The sequence below is a fragment of the Aethalodelphis obliquidens genome, unplaced genomic scaffold, assembly GCF_003676395.1.
Source record: "Aethalodelphis obliquidens isolate GAN/ISIS:26980383/991018 unplaced genomic scaffold, ASM367639v1 scaffold98, whole genome shotgun sequence".
Taxonomy (NCBI): domain Eukaryota; kingdom Metazoa; phylum Chordata; class Mammalia; order Artiodactyla; family Delphinidae; genus Aethalodelphis; species Aethalodelphis obliquidens.
Window position 1 is genome coordinate 512,695 of NW_020838042.1, and position 6,720 is coordinate 519,414.

The window sequence follows — 6,720 nt, forward strand, 5'->3', positions numbered from 1 at the left end:
TTTTTTTTTTTTTTTTTTTTTTTTTTTTTTTTTTGCGGTACGTGGGCCTCTCACTGTTGGGGCGTCTCCCGTTGCGGAGCCCAGGCTCCGGCCACGCAGGCTCAGCGGCCATGGCTCACGGGCCCAGCCGCTCCGTGGCATGTGAGATCTTCCCGGACTGGGGCACAAAGCCGTGTCCCCTGCATTGGCAGGCGGACTCTCAAGCACTGCGCCACCAGGGAAGCCCTGAATTGAATTTTCAAATTCTCTTTTGGCAGGATAAACACACCAAATACCTATTTAAAATTAATTTTGAAAATGTAGTCTCAAAGCAAAACACTGCCCTTGAGTTTCCTCCATAATACTGAGTTCTCTACAAACATATCCATTATACTTCAATAAATTAGTTTTAAAAATTATGTACACTTCAGTTTTTATGAGAACCTTCTATACTTTATTAGAAAAGATATCTCCAGTCGAATATGTTAAGAAGAAAGATAGCTCAAATATTCTAGAAATGTAAAATTTCAATTTTTCCCCCATTGCTTACATATTGGTCTATTGGGCTTACAAACAGCAACACTCTTGGGCTGATACTGTTAAGAACTTTGCTTAAATTTTGAGGACAGAAAAATAAAAATTTCACAAGTCAAAAATGAATCATGAATAGATTATATGCTGATGCACACTATAAGATAGATTCTACTTAAATAAATTAAAGCAATAGTTAATGCAAAATAAAAATGGAATGCAGGCAACTTGAAAATAAGTTTAACGTATATTAAAAATTAAAATAGCACTCTATTTAAAAGTACTGTCATATGCATTCCTTAAAAAGCTGTGTGTATATCTAGACTTCAAAAGCGAAAAATCAGAACGAGCACTGCACAGTGAAGATGCAGAAAGTTTTACCAGAGATATTTTTGTTTACTAACAGAGACATATAAGCAACTTTCTATTCCTCAGTTAACTGTTCTCCCCAGCCCCCAGTACCCAGCAAATCAACTCTAGTCCCAGCTAAGCACAGCAAGTATCTGATGGAGAACACTGATATCATCTGGTAAAGTCATTTCAGAAAGCCTCAAATCCATAGCTTCCAGTACAGGACGTTTCCATATGGAATCTTAGCACTGGACTCTAGAGTTTTGCCTAGTCTGAACTTGCATTTTATGATTCTTTACATTTTTAATAGCTTTGTAAGTACTTCTACATAATAAATTACCTTTCTTATTGATGAGATCAGAAGTTTTTGAGCTGAAGTTTTCCCACAGACAACCACCTTTGTATGGTTTCCCCCTGCGTGTTTGGAGTGTGTGAGATAAGAGAACCAGAGACAGCACATGCCTCCTTGTGGGTATGACACCTGTAAGGGTTTCCTTCAGTAAACCTGCGACTGTGAGAGGTCAGCGTGCTGGGACGGGCAAATCTTTGTCCACTCCTATCTTAGACATAGGACTTCTCTCCGCTGTCTGTCCATGTTGTTAATCTTGAAATTGTGGAAGTTGTAAGTGGTCAGTGACATACATCACACTTAAAGGGTTTTTTCTCACCACAGTGAATGCAACTGCGGATGAGTACCTGGCACTTTTGAGCAAAAGCCTCTATCACATAATTCATTTATATGGCTTTCTTACATTGAGTTTTCAGCTGGTTATACTGGGTGAACACATTTCCACACGTGTGGCAAAGGTAGAGTTTGACTCCCTTGTATGTATACTCACGTGCCTTCTCAGGCTGCTGGCTTGTAAAACCACTTTTCCATACACGTTACACATCAGCTTGCCCTTGGAAGACCTCTGATCCAGCTCTTTCCTGGAGCTTTCCAGCTCGTAAGGATTCTTGACACTGGCTGTATTAAATACAGTGTGTTTTCTCTCAGAGTATAGTTGAACTGTGATTTTCCACATTTTCGTTTCACTGTTAAGAGTTTGCACAGAGACATCTAGTAATGGAAATGTATTTCATCAACTCAAGTTCTGAATTATTTCTTTGTGCAACTTGTTCTGTTACAAGTGTGGACAATTTACTTGCATCTAGAACTGTTTCAACAGATGCATTCTCTGACCGTCACTGAGGTATCATACTCTTTTATTCCGCCCTGTTTTCTGGGAGTGGAAAGCTTTCTTTTGAGTTTGAGATAACATCTTTGCTAAAGCCTCTTGTTGAGGATTTGCCTGAACTAAATCTGGCTGTTTTGTTTTTTTTTTCCGGTACGCGGGCCTCTCAGAGTTGTGGCCTCTCCGGTTGCGGAGCCTGTGCTCCGGACGCGCAGGCTCAGTGGCCATGGCTCACGGGCCCAGCCGCTCCGCGGCATGTGGGATCTTCCCAGACCGGGGCATGCAGGCGGACTCTCAACCACTGCGCCACCAGGGAAGCCCCTGACTTTGTTTTTATTTCCAGTTTTTAATCAAGAGCTTCAGAAGTTTTTTTTTCTTCTTCCCCTTTTAGGTGGCTTGATTTGATTCAGTAATTTTTAAAGATTTAATGTCTTGCAATTAGAAAAATGTGGCCTGTATAATTGTTTTAAAAATTCAGGTTTTCTGGGTATATTTTTTTTTGGTTAATGTTTGGTGGACATTTGAAAAAATATTTAGTTCACGTGAGATACAAAATTTTATTATATGGAGATTTAACTGCCGATTATAATATTTCCTATTTTGTCTGTTTTGCATGTCAAAATTAGACAGGTGTGTTCAAGTTTTACACACAAAATTTAGGAGAATTCTGATGTCACCTTTGTTTATTGTTTATCTTGATAATCTTTTTAAACCCTCTCATCCCCATGTTTCTTTTTTCTATATTTCTTGCTTCTTCCCTGTCTGCTGTGTTCGTTCCTTGTGGTATGCCTTATTGCATCTCCTGGATCTAGAATTCACATTTCTTATGTGTTAGCTCTTCATCTCTATCCCTTTCCTCTGAATTCTAGAATAGTTTCTCTATTGACTCAGTTTTGTGAAATCTCACTACCTATATTTTTAGTTTACAATTCCATAAAAGTTACTTTTCATTTGAAAGCAACCATCCCTGATCTGATTAATCCTTTTTGAGAGATATGACATAGCTGTAAATTTCTGTTTGGAATTAAAATTAGAAATCAAAGTTTGCTCTTCTTCTCTGATTCTGTAGAATGAAGTCCTTTTTTCAGGAGGCTAAACGTTTCTATATGCTCGCTGATTTTTAAGGAAAATTTTAAAAGGTTATGTGGGTCACACTGCTTTAATCTTTTAATCCTTAACGAAAAAGCAAGCGTAAAGCTCTCTACTCTTTTCTGTAGCTTCTTCTTAGTTAGAAAATTACTTGATTACAGAGTATAGGAAAGACAGGGAGGTTGAATGTTTTGCTAAGCATTTGTTTCTGGCCAGTCAATAAGCAAACACCAGTGGCTGCTGCTTTTAGGTATTTACAGCAGGGTTGAAAATTGCTCCCTGGAATCTTGAGCTAGGCTAAGGAAGTTTTTCCTCCATGCTCGTATGGCAGCTTTAAGTTACTGGGTGCATCGTGCTCCTTATCAATGTGGCCAAACCAGTTGTATTAAGTACCTCTCTTATTTAGTCAATTGTGGTGCAAGTGAGACAGAAGGCAGTTGCCGCAGTCTCCCTGCTTTCTGACCATCACAGATCCTTCTATTTGCCTGCTGCTCAGAATTTGGGGGTCTTCATGGCCTCCGTTGGGGAGCCCAATAGACTTGAGTTATAGGTTAACTTTCACTGGCAGCTAAAACTGTGGGTTCTTGATATTGGTTGCTACCGCCCTCAGTACACACCCCCCCCCATCTGCATCCTGTCATTTCCTTCTCCCTGAGAGCACCCTTCCCTGTTCTCCAGCCCTTAAAAATGTTTTCATTAGTTATTTCAGTAGAATTTGGGAAGAGAAACTCAAATTCTAATCTTGAAATAGCAGTACCCCTGCCAGCTGTGACCATTTCATTCGTTGTGAAAGTGTAGGAAAGTGTAGAGGGAATGCAAGCTATTTCAATACACTAATCCAATTTTCTCCTCCCCCAACCCCAAATGCCTTTCAAATAAAGACCCTTTTTTTGAATCATGTACACCCAAAGCAGACTATTTTTAGTGACTTAAAAGAAGTCATAATTGGGGGATGGGATTTAGAAATGGCTATGTTAGTGGTTCTTGATCAAGGGAATAGAACTACCTCAAAACAGATTCAGTCCCCAAGAGAATAAATGCATAAACAAGTCAAAAGGAAGCAAAGTAATATAACATATAGTAAGTAACATTTTGCTCCCGAATCGCAATGCAAAACCGAAGGAAGCTAGGCTGCATCACCTGATTTTCCTGCATTCTCTTTTTCTTACCGCTAGAACGTCATGAGAGGCTGGTGAAAAGCACACCCACCCGGCTTCCCTGGTGGCACAGTGGTTGTTAGTCCGCCTGCCGATGCGGGGGACGCAGGTTCATGCCCCGGTCCGGGAGGATCCCACATGCCGCGGAGCGGCTGGGCCCGTGAGCCATGGCCACTGAGCCTGTGCGTCCGGAGCCTGTGCTCCGCAACGCGAGAGGCCACGGCAGTGAGAGGCCTGCGTACCGCAAAAAAAAAAAAAAAAAAGCACACCCACCACTTTTCCAAAGGGCAGGACAAGTGAGATGATTTCACAGCTCTAAGAGTATGGAACTGGCGAACCAAAAATCTCACCCACATATTATATACCCTATTAAAACCTCTGAAACCTCCGTCACGAAACACCACCTGGATAGTGTCCTAGAAAAAGGCCTGTAGGCCAAAGTCAAGTCAGGAAGTCTCTGGAGGAATTGGGGTAGGAGACAAACCACACCCAGCACACTTCCGTGTGGGAAACTGAGCGGTCAGTACCTGAAGAGAAATCATTATATGGGTAGTGGGATTACAGACAGATGATGCAGTTCTCTCAGATGCCTAATTAACAAAATGAGCAGCACAAGGAATCACTATTGTGGTAACCAGATTTGAAGTAATCTTCTATTTCAAAAACAGATTGTTTAAAAGGGACAACACAGGATGTGAGAAGTGATGAGAAAGGAAAGAAGACAGTAAAAAAATACTTCACATACTATTTTTAGTTATCTTTGATGTTCTTTCTATGTGTTACTTTACACTAAGATGTGGTGGAGGGTAACCAAGTACCTGATGAAGTAAAGTTTCCTTGTAACTTCTGAGAGGGAAGGAGGGAAAGTATATATGCAGATTAAAGATGTAAGAAACATAACAATCAATGTCAAGTATTCTATTTAGACCCTAATTTAGACATGCTTATAAAAAAAACCCTGTGAGACCAGTTGGGAAACTTAACACTGGATATTTGATATTATCTTATAAGGTGTGATAGATGGTGCTTTTTAATAAACTTAAAAGTTTATTTACAGATGAGTTGCTAGGATGTCTGGGGATTTGTTTCAAAATAATGGTGGGGGTGGTGGATGAGAATATAGATGAAATAAGTCTGCTTATATCTGGATAATTTTGGAAGCCGGGTAATGAGTGGGGGATTACAGGATTCTTCTGTACTTCTGTATGTTTGCAAATTTTCTTATATTTAAATAATGTAGTGGGAGTGATTTTGACTTTAAATATGCCTAATCACTGAAAATACTATCTACCATACTTCATCTGCAGTATTTTCTGTGCACAAGTTGGGAAGGGTGACTACAGACCCTAGCAAGAGGAAGGTGATTATATCCCTTTGAAAACCTAACTACAGATGACATAAAGATATAAGAAAATCACTCATTCTTTGGTAAGTGATATATATTAAAGTGGAATGAAAAATGTAAATTTTTAACATATCCCACTTTTTTTAACATCTTTATTGGAGTATAATTGCTTTACAATATTGTGTTAGTTTCTGCTGTATAACAAAGTGAATCAGCTCTATGTATACATATATCCCCATATCTCCTCCCTGTTGCGTCTCCCTCCCACCCTCCCTATCCCACCCCTCTAGGTGGTCACAAAGCACCGAGCTGATCTCCCTGTGCTATGCGGCTGCTTCCCACTAGCTATTTTACATTTGGTAGTGTATATATCCCACTTTTATATAAAATTTGCTTATTTATACTTTCACCCAATTTTTAAGTTAGAGTAATGTACTACTACTTAATAACCCACATCTAACATTACTACATGTTCTAATAGAAGAACAGAAAAGATTAGATTTCTAAGACAGCATATTTCAGTCCAGAAATATATGAGTATTGGAACTAGGACTGGTTTGATATTGTAAATCATTTCTAATTACACAGAAAGGATGCAGAATGTAGTGTTTGCTTTTGGTTTATTAATTTATTTCTCAGGGATCTGACTTTCCGAATATGTTCTGTTTGGAGATACGAGGCATGCATAGCCTTTAAAAATGCCTTTGTACAATTTCGCCTCAAAATAATTAAATTCACAACATACACAGAAATCTAAGACATGGTATTTACAAGATTTAATAAATTCTTGCTGTTTTAGGGAAGAAATTGAGCAAATCTTTTACAGTGGGGAAACATGGACAACTGGGTGTCATTATAAACAAGAGATCTGAATTGTTCAGTGTCAAAGCCACGTTTCATGGCTTTAGAAATTAAAATTGAGTCGTCATTCTATTAATCTCTGAATGCTCAAGCCATGCAGAATCTACTTGTATTAAATATTTGGGGATGCAAATAACAGGAAAAAATATGCACGTCTGGTGAATGAAATCATCATCAGAATTACCTTTTACAATAAGAAAATACTGTTAATAATTCTTTCAAAAAGATACAG

At 39.0% G+C, this 6,720-nt stretch overlaps 1 pseudogene; it reads right to left on the reverse strand.

Moving 5' to 3' along the window:
* Window positions 1–214: 214 nt before the first annotated feature.
* LOC113614519 (myoneurin pseudogene) lies at window positions 215–2,763 on the reverse strand (annotated as a pseudogene).
* Window positions 2,764–6,720: the final 3,957 nt, after the last annotated feature.